The following is a 17,664-nucleotide window of genomic DNA, read 5'->3' on the forward strand; positions in this document are numbered from 1 at the left end:
ACGCTGGTGCTTGGCAGCAGGGATGTGCTGGGCAGGGATCGTGTGGCAGAGCACAGGGACTGCAGGTAAGGGAACGGGGGGAAGTCAGGCCACAGCTCCAGGCTGGCAGAAAACAGCTTTGTGCAGTTTCCCACAAGCAGGAATGTCCCTGCTGGGGTGAGGGCTGCAGTCCCCTCCATCTCCACTGGGCAATGGGCAGAAATACCGCCGGTGCCACTCTGCAGGGCATGGCCGCTTCTCTGGGCACCAGGCTGCTCCAGAACCCAGCTCCCCATGGGGTTTGTGCACACCTGAGCACAGCACACACCCACCCCAGCCAGACGGGCGGGTCTGGCAGGAGGCTCCAGCACGGCTCATCCCTATCTCTGGGTGAGCAACATTTTCCACTCATCAAAGCAAAGCTCCAGGCAGCTGTCCTGGCCAGAGCCAGCCCTGTGCCGTGCTGGGAGGGGGGTCAGGCCCCCCAGAACCCCCCTGGCAGGTACTGCTGGCCCCGCCAGAGCACGGAGCTCACATCCTTATTTGCACAACGGCTCCAGAGACACCCGAGCCAAAAAAGCTTATTTTAAGCTTGCTGGAAAAAGAACATTGTTTGGTGGGAATTTAAACTCCCCATTCTCAAAAAAGGGAAAAACAAAAAGTGCTTCATTCTGCCGGCTCCTGCCATTGCATAAACACAGAAGCAGGCAGGGCTGGACAGGGGGCCAGGAATTTATCGCTGGCATCGAGCAGGATGGGTTGTGGGACAAAGACTCCTCAGCAGCTGTTGTGGGACAAGAACCCCACTTCTTCTGTGCCCCCACTGTCCCAAAGTCCCTCACGCTGGCAGGAGGGAGGGAAGGGGCATTGCCCCACCGTGGTGCCAGTGCTGCGGCAGGAGGGGTGACCAGGCTGGCAGCCGAGCTCTGGCTGGCCCGGGCTCTGCACAATCGCTGCACAATTTTATTTATCCAGCTCCCAGCACAATTTTATTTATCCAGCCCCAATCCAGCTCCCCGGGCGGCAGCTGGGCCATGCTCGGGGCTGCCTGTAAATCAGCCGGGTTTGGGCGTCGGGAGGCAGAGCTGAGCCGGGCTCTCCTCTGGGGCTGGGGGACAGCAGAGAGGGCAGGAGGCTCCGGGGGGACCGGGGCTGTCGGGCCAGCGGTGCGGGCGGGGCGGGGGAAGATGCGCGTCCGTCCGTCCGTCCGTGCGTCCGTCCGGCACATCCTGCGCGGCCCCTCCGGCGCATCCATCACCCGCTGCCGTTTACAGCACGTCGCTGCTTACACGATCCAGACGCGCAGGTTCCTCCTGTCCCGCTCCTCTCGCGCCTTTTGTTTTCTTTTGCCTCCTGCTGCTGGAGACAGAGCCCCCGATGGAAAAAGCCTGTTCTGGAAACGGAGAACAGCTTCCTTCCGTCCCTGCCCGGGTCTGGCCCCCGGTGCTGGCTCTGGGGAGGGCTGGAGGGGCCGGTGCGAGTGCAGGGCACGGACAGACCCTGGGCTCGGCGAGTGCCTCTGTGCGGGGCAGCCTCGGGTCCCCGGAGGACAGAGGGGGACAGAACCATGGTGTCCTCCAGGCTGGGACCACTGAGGCACGACCTGGCCATGGGTCCCTCCATCCAGCCTGGCCCCTGCTCCCTCCATGCCCCTGTGCCTGCTCTCTGACCTTTTCCAGCCCTTTGGGCTCCTGCCCTCAGCCTGTCCTGGCTGTGCCCCCCTGCCCACCAGCACAGAGCATGGGCTGGGCACTGCTGGCTTTCCAGATAATTCACTTTTCCTTCCCCCTGCAGCCTCAGGCAGTCAGACACAAAGCCCCGAGTGCTTTGGAGGGGTGGCTTCATTTTGTGCTGGATTGCAAAGGTGAGACAGCCCTGCCAGGACAGGGGATCCCTCTGCACCCCAGCTCTGGCTGAGGGAAGGGCTGGTCCTTCAGCCCCATGAGGGACACACGGAGCAGCCTGGAGCCATCCCCACCACCTTCCCTGCCAGGCCAGGGGTTGGGGGATGTTCCCAGGGACAGGGCAGCAGTGCCCTCTGCGTCTGTGAGGAGAAAACCTCTGACTTGAAGGGCTTTGGTGGCTTTTTCTGGTGGGCAGGAGTCCAAGCTGCCAGTTCCCAGGGCAAGGCGAAGGGCGGGGGTAAGTGCAAAGCTCAGCAGTGGCACTGATGTCTGTCCTGGAGGGCCGTGACCAAGCCAAACTTCCCTCTGTGCCCCTGGGCAAGGGATTCCATGCAGGGACCCCCAAACTGCTGGGGAATCATCCCCAGGTAGAAACTGGTGGCTTGAGGTCAGAGCAGGCAGTTCCCTGCCCTGCTCCCCATTCCCTGCTCCTGTGTCAGGGAGGGGAGGGATTTCCAGGGCAGCACTGGCCACTCCTGAAGGTCACCTTGAGAGCTGCTCCAGCCCAGCTGCCCATTCATCACGGCCCTGCCCCTGCAAGGGGCTGAGGGAGCAGGGGCTGTAATCAAACACGGGCTGAGAAATGCCCTCGTGCCCTCCAGCAGCCCCTCTGATGTCAGGCAGCAGATGAAAAGGTTCTAAATTTGGTGTGTTTGGATGTTAGCAGGGCTTGTAGGAGAAGGGTTTCTCTCTCCACGTCCCAGGCTCCTGGGAAGGTGGGAGCAGCCCAGGGCTCCCTTTCCATCACTGCCCTGTGGCATCGCCCCCTGTGCAGCCGTGGTCCCCTCCCCACCTGCCTGGGACAGAGCTGCCACTTGACCCCTGCCCCTACACCCAGCCAGAGAGGCTGGAGCTCAGCGGGAGGTGGGGAAAATGGCACTTTTGTGGAGATACTGAAACTGAATCCACGCTGAGGAGGGATGGCTGGGCAGCATCTTAGTGAAGGAGTAACAAAAACAAACCCGCGCCAAGGAATCCTGCTTTGCCCCAAATGTTTTTCTTATGGAGTTGTAATAAGACAAGAGCTGTAAAGATAGTAACCTCCTAAACATTACCTTATTAAGGCTTCTCAGAAACCGCAGGGCACGACCCCTCTGGGTCATGGAACAAGAGCGCAGCATCCAGCGAACAAACAGAGGCTAACGTTACATTTTTCACTTCATTTAGGGAACCTGGCTTCTAATTATAGTGTTTGTTTAATGGCTGTGCCTCACTCAAAGCCAGCCCTCCCAGAGCAGAGCGAGAGGGGAGTGGGAGGGCTGGGAGATCTCCCTGCTGGCTCCCAGGGCATGGCACGGGGATTAAACTGGGGACACACAGGGGTTTGGGGACTGGAGGCAGTGAGGGAGGGTCTGTGCCCAGGGAGAGCCCCTGGGCACATCCCACAGGTGATGTCCCAGCTCAGTGCTGTGCACCAAGGCTGCCTGCAGCAGGGGAAGGGGTGCTGGGGGTGCTGCTGTGGCTGTGCTCTGTGCAATTCCCATTGCAGTTCAGTCAGCCTGGGCCCATCTCTGCCCTGCTGACAACAGGCAGAGCTGCTGGGCCCTGCAAAACCAAGGCTCGTGCTGCCAGGGCCGCTGCATCTCTGTGTGTGCACCAATTAAAAAAAATTTTTTTTTTTTTAATTTTTTTTTTTTTTTTTTTTTTTTTTTCCCCCCAAGCAGACTCTGGGAAGTGCTTCATATTCCAGGTAGGTCGCAGGTGGCTCTGGCTCCTCAGAGGCCACCAGGTGCCTGTCCCTGCCAGGTCTGGGCATGCTGCTGGCAGATCCAGGCCCTGCTGCTCCCATCCCTGCTCTCCTGGCAGCTCCTGGTGCCTGGTCCAGCACAGGCTGGTTCCGTGCTTCTCCTTTCCTGCAGCTCCCTCTGGGATCAGGGATATCCCCGGAGTGCTGAGGGCAGGTTCAGCTCCTGCAGCACTGGCTCTGCTGCTGAGCTGGTGCCTGAGTCCAGGGAGAGCCTCAGGGATGCCAAGCACTCCACACCATCCCTGTACAAAGCCTGGTATGATGGCACAGAGGCCTTGGCCCTGCCTTTGGGGCTGTCCCAACCTGCCCAGGGGCCTGAGGGTGGTAGGAGCCTTCTCTGGGATGTGTTTCTGGTGGAAGTTCTGCCCTGCCTGACTCCTCCTCCACATTTCTCCCTATCCAGGTTATAGCAGCCACTGTGGCTGTGCATGGCTCAGGATCAGCCTCCTTCCCACAGCCAGGACGCTCTGATGGACACAGAACCCAGCTCTGTGCTCCCCTCAGGGAACGTCACCACCTTGGGAAACCAGAGTTGAAGCTGGCGGTGTCTCCCTCAGTAATTTCATGCAGCAGAGGCTGTTCCTGCTGCTCCAGAGCTGAGCTCCGTGCTGGATTCACTGCCAGTGTCACCCAGCAGAGCAGAGGTGCCCAGAGCAGGGCCAAACCCCATCCTGCCCTGCTGGGGGCTGATGGAGCAGGGGATGTTCCTGTCCCAGCTGCCAAGTGCTGCTCATTGTGGGGGCTGGAGGCCATACATGGACTCACACGGGGCCAGGAGGGGCTGGGCTGGTGATGGAGCTCCCAGGCAGGCTCCCCCACCCCTGGCACCAGGACAGGCAGGAGCCCTGCAGCCCCAGCCTCGCCACCACCGCCCCATGGGTGCCCCCCAGCCCTGGGGACACGCAGAGGTGAGGGATCCTGGGCAAAAGGGTCCCCAAAATCTGTGCCTACAGCTCCATCCCGCTGCTGGGCTTGGTGGGGCTCGCCCAGCTCTACAGGTGTGGGGATGGACCCTCCCAGGGCTGGGGCAGGAATTGCTGCCTGCCCTGTGCATGTCTGGGATGGAAACTCCGGGAAGGTGGAGGTGAGCCCGGGCGGGTGGGCTCCTCACAGAGCGGGCACATGGAGCCCCTGCTTGGCTCCTGTGCTGCTGCCCCTTCTGGGAAAACGAGGGACCTCACCCTGCTCTCCCAGCAGAGCCCCAGGGCTCCTGCAAGGCCAGATGGAGCTTTTCAAAGTCATGGCAGTCACGGGACCCTCCAGACAGGCCGGGGAGCATCTCCTCTTCCTCCTCTGGCCTCCACACCACCCCAGCTCCCTGCAGCCATCCTCCCCATGGGCTGTGGGATTCTTCTGAATTAATCCTTCTCCAAGGAAAACCCACAAACCCTAATGAAGCGAATTAAGGACTATTTAAAGGGGGTACAGCTCCTTTAAAGAAGAATACAATCTCTCCGAGCAGATAAATATTGATTTCCCAATTACGCTGCGGGCCCTCAAGCAGCCATCAACAAAGAGTGCGTTACAGCTCTACACTACAAAAATACAAGAACTTTATGACTCCCTCCCCATTAACAGGCTAACCTGTATTTAAATAGGAGAATTAATGCTAGAACGGAGTAACCAGGGTCCATGCACGATACTGGGAGGAAGTGAGCTATTCCAAGTGAGCTATTCCAAGTGAGCTATTCCAAGTGAGTTATTCCAAGTGAGTTATTCCATGTGAGTTATTCCAAGTGAGTTGAGTTATTCCAAACAACTTTCTCTGGCCGCCATGGCCCCGGTTCCCAGGCACAGCCCCGGCCGCTCTCCTCCCCCTCGCTTCCCCCATCCCTCCTTCCCTCCGCTCCCCCTCTCCGCCTTAATGACTTCCACATGGGCCTCTGGCAGCCCCAGCCAAGCCTCCCAGCATTGTCTGAAATCTCCAAATTTAGAAGAAATATGAAAATTGTCAAGCGGCCCTTCCTTAGGGGGTAAAAGCAGCGCCGGGCCCCACGTGACGGCCCCCCAGCCAATGGATCCCCCCAGCGCCCCTGACAGCGCTGCCCGCCGCGGCCTGGCCTCCCCCGCCAGCTCATATAAGGTAAAAACAAAAAGCTTTTTCCAGCTTCTCGGGAGCCTGCGAGGAGTTTTGCACCCAAGGGCTCCCGTGCCGGCCGCTTCAAAAAGGCCCGAGCGGCGTGGCCGGGGTGGCAGTGGTGGGTGGCGGGCACGTGGCCGTGTCCCCGCGGTGCCACAGGGCGGCTGTGGGCGCGCAGGTAAGGTGGCCGTGGATGGAGGGGGCACGGGTGGGCGTGTGGGGCGCTGGGGATGGGGAGGTTGGTGTGGGAGAACTGTCTGGAACACAGCTCATCCAGCATCCCCTCTGCCAGCCTGGGATGCCCAGCAGCAGCTTTGGGGAGCTGGGCTGCACCCTGGGAGCAGAGTGGATGCTCAGGATGTTCAGCAGCAGTTCTGGGGAGCTGGGCTGTACCCCAGGACCTGAGTGAAGCCCAGCCTGGGATGCTCAGCAGCAGCTCTGGGGAGCTGGGTTAGGGTGATGCACCCCAGGAGCTGAGTGGAGCACAGGCACAAGCAGGGAAATCTGCTGGGCATTGAGTGGCTGAAGCCTCCTCAGGGTTAGGGGATCCTTGGGCAAAGGGGGTCCCCAAAATCTGTCCCTACAGCTCCGTCCTGCTGCTGGGCTTGGCGGGGCTCGCCCAGCTCTGCAGATGTGAGGATGGACCCTCCCAGGGCTGGGGGAGGAATTGCTGCCTGCCCTGTGCATGTCTGGGATGGAAACTCCGGGAAGGTGGAGGTGAGCCCGGGCGGGTGGGCTCCTCACAGAGCAGGGACATGGAGCCCCTGCTTGGCTCCTGTGCTGCTGCCCCTTCTGGGAAAACGAGCTGGGGAGGGAACGGAGCTGGGGCTCGGAGCCCGAGGCTCGCAGGGTGTTGGAGCCGCCGTTCCCAGAGCACTCACACCTGGGAGCATCCCGGTGCTGCTTCCCGCAGCTTTTGGGAGCATCCCGGTGCTGCTTCCCGCAGCTTTTGGGAGCATCCCGGTGCTGCTGCCCGCGGCTTTTGGGAGCATCCCGGTGCTGCTGCCCGCGGCTTTTGGGAGCATCCCGGTGCTGCTGCCCGCAGCTTTTGGGAGCATCCCGGTGCTGCTGCCCGCAGCTTTTGGGAGCATCCCGGTGCTTCCCGCGGCTTTTGGGAGCATCCCGGTGCTGCTGCCCGCGGCTTTTGGGACCCCGGGGCCGCCCAGCCCTGTCCTGCCTCTCTCCATCCCCCGGGAATGGCCCCAAAAATCGCGTTTTCCCAGCCGGGGGCCCTTCCCCGGCTCCATCGCTCTCCTGGGCAATGGTGGCTGCATTCTCAAGGCCCCGGAGCTGCCATGGTGGCTGCACAGTGAGGGTTACAGCTGAGCCCTGTCCTGATGCAGGGGAGGGCACAGGGAGGGCAGCAGTGGTGGCCAGCAGGGCTGGTGGCCTTGCAGAGGCTCCCCGGCTGGTGCCTCGTCCCTCAGGGCTGCCTTTGTGAGCTCTGTGCTCTTGCTCTGCCCCCAAAGCGCTGGCAGGGGCTGTCCCCTCCCTGTGGGTCACCTGGGGACACTGCAAGGTGCCACGTCCTCCTGCCTCCTCCCTCTGCAGGGACAGCTGCCAGGTGTCATTCGGGTCCAGCACAAGGACATCGGGTCCAGCCAGGGCACGGTGCCATCCCTGGGGGTGCAGGAGGCTCTGTATGGGCTCTGTGTCCCTCTGCAATGGGCAGTGACAGTGAGCAGGGCACTGCAGCCTCTCACAGTCCCAGTTTGTCCCCACTCTGCAGTTCCTCAGGGGTTTCTCACTGTTGCATGGCCCTGGCATGCTGCACGTGGGGCTGGGGAGCCACTGCTGTGTGCCCATCCCCTGGCAGTGTCCCTGGCATGGGGCTGTCCTCCCTGTGCCCAGCCTGGCTCCCCAGACCCCGGGCACCCTCCGGGGAGCCCTGCACAGGACAATGGAGCTGCCTCTTCACTGCCAGCTGCTGGGAGAGAAGTCAACTCCCAGCAAACACAGGCAGAGATTTCCCAAGCAGTTATCAGCAGGAATTGGGGAAAGGCCGTGTCTAGACAGGCTGCAGCTCTGGGTGGCATTTCCCTCCACACTTGTCAAGGGACAGCCTGCACATGATTAAGATCCCTTTTTTCCCTCTTGGTCTCCTTTTCTGTCCAAGAGCTACCCCTGTCCCTGATCAGGCTTTTTTGAGGTTTGTTCCTCTGCAGTGCCTGGGTATTTTCTACAAATCCATTTCCCACAATTTGCCTTTGCTCTTCCCTGGCATCCTGCTCCTCTGCTGGGGCTGAGTGAGGCTGAGTGGGAACAGCCAGTGCTCGGTGCCTGGTGGATCATCCTGCAGTGGATCATCAGTGGATCATCCTGCAGTGGATCATCAGTGGATCATCCTGCAGTGGATCATCAGTGGATCATCCTGCAGTGGCTCCTGGAGAGCAGCACTGGGATGAGCTTCTCCCTCAGCCCGTGGCACTGTCAGTGACAGCTGAACCTCCTGCTCAGTGACAGCTCTGGTGGCTGTGGCACTGTCAGTGACAGCTGACCTCCTGCTCAGTGACAGCTCTGGTGGCTGTGGCACTGCTGCCTCCTGGTCAGTGACAGCTCTGGCTGCGGCACTGCTCTCTCCTGCTCAGTGACAGCTCTGGCCGTGGCACTGCTCTCTCCTGGTCAGTGACAGCTCTGGTGGCCGTGGCACTGCTCTCTCCTGCTCAGTGACAGCTCTGGTGACTGTGTCACTCTGTCTCCTGCTCAGTGACAGCTCTGGTGGCCATGGCACTGCTCTCTCCTGCTCAGTGACAGCTCTGGCTGTGGTGGGTGCTGTGCCATGCCCTGGCAGGTGTGGGCAGTGGTGTGGCACACACAGGGCAGTGCAGGGGCTGTGCCAGGCTGGGGACCCCGCTGTCCCCAGGGCAGCACCTGAGGCTGTGCAGGGCAGAGGCAGCAGAGCTCAGCAATGAGGCCAGAGGCTGAAATCTGAGCTCCGGGGCTGTTTCACCATGGCCTGACCTTGGCTGGGAGCTCAGAGCAGGCCATGGGAGCAGATCTGCTCCAGCCAGGGCGGGTGAAGCCCCGGGCACACCCTGTGCCTGAGGGCCGGTGGTGCTGGGGGTGCTCTCTGCTCCTGAACCCAAACCCTGTGCCTGCCCGGGGCTGTGTGTGCTCACAGGGCTCATCCCTGCCCTGTCTCCATGCCAGGCTGCTGGGAATGTGCTGCCTGCCCGCTCTGGGGCTGCTGGGGCAGGGTGTGCCCAGCACAGCACCCGCCGGCCGGGCACTGGCAGAGCACAGGGGACTGGGGTCTCCCCCTCCTCCTCCTGTGGTAACCCCCAAAGGGGTCACTGGCTGGGAGCTGCTGGTGCTCCCCCAGCCCTTGGGGTGCCCATCTCTCTGGCTCAGGGCAGGGACAGAGGCTGGCATGGGCATGGAGACAGTTCCATGCAGGGGCAGTGCCAGGGCTGCAGCTGCTGGCTGAGGTCAGGCTGGAGCTGCTTTGTGCACAAGCTGGGGATGGTCATGCTGTCTGTGGGGAGGGGGCTCTGGAGGCCTGGCAGGCCCATGGCCAGCCCTGTGCCCCCACTGTGTGCCCAGTGGGCATGGCTGCCAGCTGAGCAGGTGACAGCTGTGTGTGGTCACCCTGCCCAGGCTCTGCTTGAGGTGACACATCCAGGCAGGAGCTTCTGAGCAGCAGCATCTTCCCTGTGCTACCTCACTGAAACCTGCTGTGTGCAGGGCTGGAGCTGCAGGGCATGCCCAAGGTGCAGGACGTGCTGGGGGCTGCCCAGGGCTCTGCCAGCCCTGCAGGGTAGCACCAGTGCCACCTGCCCCAGTGCATCTCAGGGGGCTCTGCCAGCCCTGCAGGCTGGCACCAGTGCCACCTGCCCCAGTGCATCTCAGGGGCTCTGCCCTGCCTGGGTCTGGGTTGGGATGGGCTGTGCCAGTGCCATGGCGCCAGTGCCATTGCACCAGTGCCACCTGCCCCAGTGCATCTCAGGGGCTCTGCCCTGCCTGGGTCTGGGTTGGGATGGGCTGTGCCAGTGCCATGGCACCAGTGCCACCTGCCCCAGTGCATCTCAGGGGGCTCAGCCCTGCCTGGGTCTGGGTTGGGACGGGCTGTGCCAGTGCCAGGGGGTGGTGGCAGGGGCTGGGATGTGCTGGCAGTGCTGGAGGCTTCCCAGCCTGGCCAGCAGGGTTTGTGGGGGCTGGCTGGGGCTGCCCTGAGCAGGTGTCCCCACTGTGCAGGGACAGCCCTGCCTTGGTGGCAGCGCTGTCTGTCCCTGGGCTGGACCCTGCTGGGATGAGCAGCTCCCCTTGCACAAGGGATGGCAGCAGCAGGGCCTGGGGATGGGGCTGTGGGCTCTGGTGTGCCCCATGTGGGGCAGATGGGGCTGTGGGCTCTGGTGTGCCCCATGTGGGGCAGATGGGGCTGTGGGCTCTGGTGTGCCCCATGTGGGGCAGATGGGGTTGTGGGCTCTGGTGTGCCCCATGTGGGGCAGATGGGGTTGTGGGCTCTGGTGTGCCCCATGTGGGGCAGATGGGGCTGTGGGCTCTGGTGTGCCCCATGTGGGGCAGATGGGGCTGTGGGGCTGGTGTGCCCCATGTGGGGCAGATGGGGCTGTGGGGCTGGTGTGCCCCATGTGGGGCAGATGGGGCTGTGGGCTCTGGTGTTCCCCATGTGGGGCAGATGGGGCTGTGGCTCTGGTGTGCCCCATGTGGGGCAGATGCTCCTTGGTGGCCAGCAGGTCACCCTGCTCTCGCTCTGGGACCAGCTCGGTGGCCACTGGCACCTAGGACAGTGTCTCTGCAGCTTGGCCTTTTTAACTGGGATCCCTCACTGCAGATTTGTCTTTTGTTTTTTCCCCTTCTCCCTTTTCAACCTTACTTTTTAAATTGAATTTGATTCTTCCTCCCCTGCAGCCCCACAATTCCTGCTGGAGGCTCTGCAATGCCTGTTACACCAATCCTGGTGGAAATTTGTGCTCCCTGATCTTCCACATCTCATCTCCCGAGTGCTGGGAACTGGACCCATTTATGGCATTTTATTTTGGTGCCTTTTATTGTTTAGATGGCTGGGCAGCTGGGAGCCTGTGGGAGGGATGTGAGTTACAACCTCACCAAGAGATAAGCTGATAGAACCCAGAGAAGCAGCCAGAGTTGTGGCAGCTGAAGGAGCACACCATGGCTGTGCCTCTGCCCCAGGAGGCAGCTCCAGGTTCTGGGGCAGCTCCTGCATGCCCACCATGCCAGGTGTCCCCTCAGGAGCCCTGCAGCAGTGGGGTGAGGAGCAGAGCCCGGGCTCAGGAGGATGCTGGAGCAGCCTCCCCGCTCTGCTTGGGAACAGCGTCCATGGGGAGCTGTCCCTGCAGAGCTCTGGGTTCCCACCAGCCCTTCCCGGTGACGTGCTGGCCTGTCCCCTCTGGGACCTCACCCCTGCACCACTTCCTGCAGGCCGGGAATGGGACAGAGTGTAAACAGAGCGGGGAGGCTGCTGCAGGCTGGGCTCCCACGATCCCTGTGCCCCAGGGCCAGCCCCGTGTCCCAGTGCCAGCCCAGTGCCATCCCTGGTGCCATCCCTGTGCCCCAGGGCCATCCCCGTGTGCCCCTGTGCCCCAGGGCCATCCCTGTGCCATCCCCGTGCCTCAGGGCCATCCCTGTGTGCCCCAGGGCCATCCCCATGCCCCAGGGCCATCCCCGTGTGCCCCAGGGCCATCCCTGTGCCATCCCCATGCCCCAAAGCACCCTCCAGGGCTGGGCAGGGCAGCGGGCACGGGGCTGTGGAGCAGCTGTGGGGGAGGAAAGCAGCCAGGGATGATGGGGAGCTGGTGATCCAAGGGCTGGCAGGAGCAGGGCAGAGCTGAGGCTGTGGGAATGGCAGTGCCCAGTGCCCTGTGTGCCTGGGCTCTTCTGCAGCTGCCATGGCTCCTTCCAGGGATGAACCAGTCCCTGCTCTGCTGCTCCTCCCCTTCTGGAGAATCCTCAGCCCCAGGCCAGGAGCTGGAGGCTTTCAGCCCCTCAGCACAGCGCTGGCACCAGGGCAGGGCAGAGCCGGGCACGGCGGTGGCCAGGCAGGGACAGTGGGGACAGTGCCCTTCCCCGGGGTGACAGAACGGTGGCAGAGGCCTCGTTTGTCCCTGGGCTCCCTCCAGCCGTGCCGTGCCGTGCCACCAGCAGCAGAGCAGCGTGTGCAGGGTCCCAGTTGTGCAGAGACACCACAGGAGGTGACTTCTCCCCAGCTCTGGCCCCACAAACCAGATGCTCTCTCTTCCCCGCGCACCCATGCCCTGCTGCAGCCCCCCAAACCTGCTCCTTTGTTCCTGGCACTATAATTCATCCCAGCAGAACCCAGGGAGCCAGAGCAGCATCCCCTGGGCCCCCTTGGCTCGTCCCCAGCACAGAGGGAGATGGGGGGAGATGGGGGCTGCTCGGGCTCCAAGCTGCCTTTTTGACCATAAAAGGGCAGGCACGCAGCCCCGGCAGGGATGGGAAAGGGAAGGCAGAGCTATTTATAGCTGAGCATCAGGACCTCAGCCTGAACCCGGGGTTAATCAGCCTGTGACCAGATTAGGATCTCCCCTGGCCCCTCCATTTTCTCATAAAGCTTTGATTTAATACCGGTGCTGGCGAGGGAGGGAGGGAGGAAGGGAGAAGGGAGGCACCTCTCCTCTGCAGAGGCCGCCGTGGTGTGAGGGGGACGGGATGGGGACGCTGGCACAGCTGCCGGGGGCACTGGGGCTGCCCTGCCACCAGCCCGTGCTGCAGAGTGCCAGGGAGCAGGGCCCTGTGTGATCACTGCCTGCAGGAGCTGCCCTGGGCTCAGCCCCTTGAATTTCTGGAGCTGAGCGAGTCCTTCCAGCAAGGACATGCTCTCCTACAGGATCCCAGTGCAGGAGGGGCAGCTGGGGGGGTTCTTGGGCAGGATTTACCTTGCCTGGTGCTGCCTCGGTGGTGCCATCAGGGCTGCTTGGGCAGCTGATGGATTACAGCCTGTCTGGGGCAGGGATGGGGCTCTGATGGCTGCTGGAGATCAGGATTTTGGGGGCCAGGAGGAGGGGAAGGGGACCTGAATGGGGTTGAGCATCACCCAGTGCCCTCCACCCTGCTGAGAGCAAGGAGCTGCTCACAGCAGAACCCCCCTGGCCTGGGGGCTCCGGCGTCCCTGAGGAGCCCCAGCCTGGCCTGGCAGGGCTGGGGAATTTCAAGGAGGAACAAATCCCAAGTGCTGTTAAAAAAGGACATTTCCTGCAGCCTGGAGAGGGGAAAGGGCGCAGTGTTGTAACCACGGGGAGGGCCGAGCTCTGACTCAGCCCAGCACTGCCGGGAGCAGCTCCTGGGGTGGCCACGGAGCTCTCAGAGCCCTCACCCACTCCTCCTCATCCTCCTCCTGGGGCATCAGCAGCAGCAGCAGCAGGGACACCCAGGGACACCCAGGGACACCCAGGGACAGGCGAGGCTGGAGGTGAGCGGCGGGGTCGGGGCATGGGCAGTGCCAGCTGAGCTGCTGTGCCCATGGGAGGTGCCAGGGGACTGTCCTGGCCGTGCCCTGGGCACCCTCTGGTCACCCTGAGCAGGGGATGTGCCCATGGGAGGTGCCAGGGGACTGTCCTGGCCATGCCCTGGGCACCCTCTGGCCACCTTGAGCAGGGGATGTGGCCCTGGGAGGTGCCAGGGGACTGTCCTGGCCATGCCCTGGGCACCCTCTGGCCACGCTGAGCAGGGGATGTGGCATGGTAGGTGGATGCCCAGTGCTGCCAGCACCATCACCTCCCAGCCATTCTTCATTCCGGATCATTCTGAGCCCGTGTGGTGCCCTCACACCCTCAGGAGTGAGATGGGCAGCCTGGGCTGAGCTCTCCTGCCTCAGGGGACACTGGTGTCCCCCACAGGGAGGTGCCAGCAGCAGTGGGAGTGGGGACCAGGGCCGTGCTGGTGGCAGTCGTCGTCCCTTGGGAATGTGGGGGAAAACCACGACTGGAATCAAAGGGGGACAGGGCAGGCCCTGTAGGGCTGGGGTTCTGTCCCATTTTGGGGACACTGAAGGGAGTTCTGGGCTGTGTGTCTGTCTGTCCTGAGAGCCCCTCTGGGGCAGGGCAGGGGCAGCTGTGCGGATGTTTTGCCTCCATCCCAGCGGGATGCACAGCCCAGCATTCCTCCCAGTGGGACAGAGCTGAGCTGTGCCAGCCCTGCACCAGGGGCACACCAGGCTCTGTCCCACCAGGGGATGCTGGCAGGGGAGCACAGGGCCAGGCCCAGGGCAGGGCTCCCACACACCTGGGGGACCTGGCAGTCGCTCCCAGCAGAGGTGACGTGTCCCACACCTGTGGCCTTTGGGCACACAGGGCTGTGAGCAGCAAAAGGAGGATTTTGAGTGGCTGCTGTAGGGTTTGGTGTGTGCACAGAGCTGTTGGCACTGCTGTCCTCAGGCCCAGGGGGTGCTGAGCACCCAAAGGAGCCCCACAGCAGCTGCCCAGGGCTGGCCCAGTGCCATCCCTGACCCAAAGCTCGTGGCTGCACCCTCAGCCCTTCACACCCTGCTCACCCCCATGCTCTGTGTTTTACAGGCTCAGCTGAGGCTGCCCCTGGGGTCTGGAAGCTGCTGAACACACGAGAGGATGGCACAGCCCCGACACGGCCACCAGGAGAGGGGGCAGAGCTGGTGCCACCGCGCTGCCACACGGCCACCACCGCTGCGGCCCTTGCCTGGGCACAAGCAGGGACAGGCCCTGGGCTCGCTTTCCCTGCCAGCCATGCCAGGGGGGCTGGATGCCAGGGATGGATGCCAGGGATGGATCCCGGGGAATGGAGCCCAGAGATTGGAGCCCAGTGATGGATCCCAAAGGATGGAGCCCAGGGGTTGGATCCTAGGGATGGATCCCAGGGGATGGATCCCAGGGGATGGATCCCAGGGATGGATCCCAGGGCACACTGCAGTGCCACACATCCCTCCAGCAGAGCTCACTGCAGCCCCTTCCTGGGGATGTGCAGGGGCCAGGCAGAGGCTCTGCACAGGCAGGAGGGTCCCTGCAGCCCCTGCCCTGCTCTGTGTCCCTGTGGCTGTTGTCACACTTGGCCAGGGCTCAGGGCTGGCCAAGGCTGCTCCAAAGCCTCGTTCCTGAGCAGTGGATGCTGCAATCCTGGGGCTCCACAGGGCTCCTCTCCCCACTGTGTCCCCCCAGAGAGGAAGGGGCAGGGGGGGAGCCCAGCTCAGTGCACGGGGAGGTTCCTGCCCCGGCTCCAGCTGGGACCAGGGGGCTGGGCCGGATGCAGGGGCTCAGGGCAGAGCTGCAGCATCTGCTTCTCATCAGGCTGCTGGGGCTGTGATGGATGGTCTGTTTATCAGCTCCAGCCCTGCTCAGGATGTTAGTGTCTGCCTGGGAAGGATATTTTTGGGCTTGGCCGCTCCCTCCGTCCTCCCTCGCCTCCTGCTTCCCCCTGGATCTTCACTCCCAGGCCAGGTGGGCTGAAGCCTGTCCAGAGCCAAGGGAGGAGATCCACAGAGCTTCTGTCCCCCAGCCCCAGGGAAGGGCTGGGCTGGGCTCTGCCAGCCTGGGAATGGATCAGGCCGTGGTTTGGGCCTGGGAAGCTGAGTGCTGGCCAGCTGCAGGCTCTCCTGGGGACAGGGACAAGGACAGGGCTGGGAGGGACAGCAGGAGCTCTCCCACACCCCTCATCCCCAGGGTGGGGAAGGGGCAGGGAGGATGTGCTGTGTGGCACCCCCAGCCCCACGCTGTCCTGCCCACCCCCATCAGCCTCGCCCTCTTGCCCAGCTCTGCACCAGAGACACATTTGGGATTTAGAGGCAGCCCCGCCGCTCAACCACCCCCTGTCCCTGCAGAGCTGGGGCCAGGCTGAGCTGCCCAGCCCAGGCCTGCCATGCCAGCACGCTGGGGACAGGGGCACACAGCCCTGGAGGCTGGGGACCCCCCTTTACCTGTCCCTGGAGGTTGGGGACCCCCTTTACCTGTCCCTGGAGGCTGGGGACCCCCCTTTACCTGTCCCCCGAGGTTGGGGACCCCCCTTTACCTGTCCCTGGAGGTTGGGGACCCCCTTTACCTGTCCCCCGAGGTTGGGGACCCTCTTTACCTGTCCCTGGAGGATAGGGACCCCCGTTTACCTGTTCCTGGAGGATGGGGACTGTCTTTGCTTGTCCCCCAAGGTTGGGGACCCCTTTTCCCGTCCCCAGGCATGGCCCCGCAGCGAGAGCAGCACGGACACGTCCATGTCTCCCAGCCCAAGGTGCAGTGCTGCATCTCTGGTCAATTGGGAGTCTGAGATGAAGCACTGTAGCTCGGGAAGGGAGAAACTGCACGCCCTGGGGGACAGGTGACACAAGGAGAGCTGGCTGCAGGAAAAGGGCTCATCCCAGGGCTCCCAGCAGAGAGAGGCAGGGATAGGAGGGTGGGGAGGCTTTTCCTTGCAGCAGAGGGACCCCTGTGTCTGCTCAGGACCCCCAGCCCGGCGCTGGGCTCGGTGAGAGGGGTCCCACAGGGACGGGGGGGGTCCCACGGGGACGGGAGGGGTCCCACAGGGACGGGGAGGGTCCCACAGGGACGGGAGGGTCCCACAGGAATGGGAGGGGTCCCACAGGGACGGGAGGGTCCCACAGGGATGGGGGGGTCCCACAGGGACGGGAGGGGTCCCACGGGGACGGGGAGGGTCCCACAGGGACGGGGGGGGGTCCCACAGGGATGGGAGGGGTCCCACAGGGACGGGGAGGGTCCCACAGGGACGGGAGGGGTCCCACAGGGATGGGAGGGGTCCCACAGGGATGGGAGGGGTCCCACAGGGGTGGCAGGGCTGGGGGCACGGCAGGGACACGCTGGTGGCTCCCCCCATCAGCCCCACACAGACCTGGAGAGCAGCGAGGCCGCGGGGCTGGCCCAGAGCCTGGCGTGCCGTGTCCCCGGGGTCCAGTTTTCCCAGGAATCCCTCAGGCTCTAGGATGGGGATTCCTGGAAATACTGTTCTTGGGGCCGCGGCCTGGCAGCCAGCGCCGGGAACCCGGCCTGAGGAGAGCCGGCAATGGAGGTACAGGGGAGGGGACGGGAGGGGATGGGAGGGGAGCCCCTGCAGACCCAGGGGGGAATGGGTGTCCCCGGGGGTCTCCATGCACTGCCCGGGGCTGGGGCTGCACCCAGGCTCAGTCAGGGTCTCCTGTGCCCAGTGCCCGTCCCTGCCCGTGCTTTAGGGTGGGGGCTGAGAGGGGCTGCCAGCACAGGGTGGGGGGACAGGAGCCACCTGTGGGGCAGGAACCACCTGTGGGGCAGGAGCCACCTGTCCCCAGCGTGTCCCCCCCATGCCCAGCACTGGTGTGTGACCCCGTGGGGCACCGAGGGCACTGCAGGCAGGAGCTGGGCCTGGGCATGGGCTGGGGGCTCTCCCTGCAGCCCCCCGGGCACCCTGCAGTGATCCCCGCTGGCGCCCAGCCCTGCCTGCACCCAGTGCTGGATGGAGACAGAAGAATCTCGGAACTGTTTCACTGGGAAAAGCCCTCCCAGCCCACCAAGTCCAACCTCTGCCCCATCCCCGCCTTGTCGCCAGCCCAGAGCCCCCAGTGCCACCTCCAGCTCTTCCTTGGGCACTCCAGGGATGGGGATCCAAACCCTCCCTGGGCATTTCCAGTGCCTGAGCCCCCTTCCCATGGGGAAATTCCTGCTGTGCCCACCCTGAGCCTGCCCTGGCCCAGCAGGCAGGTCCAGGTGCAGGTGCAGGTGCAGGTACAGGCTGGGCAGGCCGGCAGGTGGCACTGGTGGCTCGATGGCAGCGGGCAGGGCCAGCCCAGCCCTGCCCTGCCCATCCCATCCCATCCCATCCCATCCCATCCCATCCCATCCCATCCCATCCCATCCCATCCCATCCCATCCCATCCCATCCCATCCCATCCCATCCCACCCCATCCCATCCCATCCCATCCCATCCCATCCACCCCACACTCCCCAGTTCCACCATGGAGCCCCCCAGGCTGCCCCACAGACGTTCCCCAGCCCTGGCAGCAGCAGCAGAGC

The sequence above is a fragment of the Agelaius tricolor genome, unplaced genomic scaffold (genome assembly GCF_023055355.1).
Source record: "Agelaius tricolor isolate 1412-34295 unplaced genomic scaffold, bAgeTri1.0.p SCAF_18, whole genome shotgun sequence".
In the NCBI taxonomy this organism is placed as follows: Eukaryota; Metazoa; Chordata; class Aves; order Passeriformes; family Icteridae; genus Agelaius; species Agelaius tricolor.